The following is a 2,117-nucleotide window of genomic DNA, read 5'->3' on the forward strand; positions in this document are numbered from 1 at the left end:
TATGACAAAAACCACTACAATATTGTAAAGTAATTAGGCTTCTATTAAAATAAATAAATTAAATATATATTTATATATATATTGCTTCAAAAATTTAATAGACTAGGGTTTTTGTGAGTTGAAACTCCTTTGTCAAACAAATTCAGTTTCAAACTGAATTGGAATTTAATGTTAATAACCATATTACTATTGAACATAAATGGCATTACTATTAAGAACACAATAAAATTCAGTACAGTTCTCATTAATAGTTTTCATTCCTAATCCTAGGTAAGAGTATGGGAATGTACATGCAAGTGTTTCTTATAATAGAAAAAATGGCTCAGGAAAGGAACACTGATTGGTGAACTCAATTTTGTAGCTCCTTAGTTCTATTAAACATCTTTTCAGGACAAGCATCCATTGATTTTGATATGGTCCTTGGATGAAATGGAGGTAGAGTTCCAAATTTGTTAGTGAATTTTCAGTAAAACAACTTTAAGAGATATAATCCTAATTTTTTCTTAGTTGTATAAACTTTGGAAAGATAAATGACATTACTATTCCCTAGTTTCCTCACCTGGTAAAGGGAATTGTGTGAATACTTGATGTAGAGAATTTTTGTTAACTGATTTATTTTGGAAGCCATGTATTTTGATCTGGACCAGTATTTTGTTTTTCAATTATTATTAACTATATTAATATTCCCAGTCATCCAATTTGCTTCCTTTGTATAGGCTTTGTTCTCCCTTATGAATCTATTCATTATTAATAAGTTATTATCTGGCCTTGGCAGGGTACAGTTTCTTCCTTTTTTTTTTTCTCTCCCTTCCAGTTTTATTGAGATTTAAGTAGCATGCAGTACTAGATAAGTTTAAAGTGTGTAGCATAATGGTTTTAATTTTAATGTATCATGAAGTGATTATCACAAGTTTAAAGAACATCCATAATCCCACATGGACACAAATATAAAGAAAGAGAAAAAAAAATCTTCTTTTGATGAGAACTCTTGGGATTTACTCTTGACATTCATATGTAACATACAGCAGTTCTAATTACATTCATCAAGTTGTACGTTACATCTCTAGTATTTATTCATCTTATAACTGGAAGGTTGTACGTTTTGACTGCTTGCACCCTATTCCCCTTCTCCTGACATCCCCAACCTCTGGTGACCGCAAACCTTATCTCTGTCCTATGAGTCTGTCTGTTGGCTTTTGAAGCATAATTGACCTACAGCATTATGTTAATTCTTGTTACACAGCATAATGATTTGTTATTTGTATACATTTCAAACTGATCAGCAAAATAAGTTAAAATATATCACCATGCAAAGATATTAGATATTACATGGTTACTGACTATATTCCCCACACTGTACATTTCATGACTCATTTGTTTTGCAACTACAAGTCTGTACTTTTTAATCTCTCACACCAATTCTTTCCCTTTCATTCCTTCTCCCCTCTGTCAACCACCTGTTTGTTCTCTGTATTTAAAACTTTATTTCTGTTTACGTTTGCTCATTTCTTTTCTTTTAGATTCCACATAGAAGTGAAATCACACAGTATTTGTCTCTCACTGTCTAAGACTAAACCCTTTTTTCCTCTTGTCTTTGCAGGTTACATTTTTGTTGTTTAGCCAAATAAAATCATGTTTGTCATTTCCATCCCATCAGTTGGGGCAATCGTAGAGTTGTTACAGATAACTTGGAGAGCACTCAGTATTTTGGGAAAATCCTTCCCAAGTCTCCAGTGATTGAACTTTGTTCTCTGAAGAATGTTCTAGAAGCCCTGGTTCTGCCCTCTATCCATTTCCCAAACCTTCATTTTCTCCCCAAACTATTGGTGACATCTGTGTATACTACCATAATAAAATAAGCATTAATTCAAAAATGATAAAGAATGCAATGTAAATGGTCAATTTTATCCCTCATCTGATTCAGACTCAATGTATTTACATGATTGTATCATTTACCAAATTTTAGAGCAACGCTTACTGATTTGTCATAAGTTTCCATGTCACCTCGGTGGTAACTCACATGTACCGTCCACATAAACATACATTTATGGCATTTGTTCCAGCCCAGGCACTCTCAGATTTGAGGGTATTTGTTGGTTTGACTTGTTCCCATTGTG

The sequence above is a fragment of the Bubalus kerabau genome, chromosome 5, assembly GCF_029407905.1.
Source record: "Bubalus kerabau isolate K-KA32 ecotype Philippines breed swamp buffalo chromosome 5, PCC_UOA_SB_1v2, whole genome shotgun sequence".
NCBI classification, from domain to species: domain Eukaryota; kingdom Metazoa; phylum Chordata; class Mammalia; order Artiodactyla; family Bovidae; genus Bubalus; species Bubalus kerabau.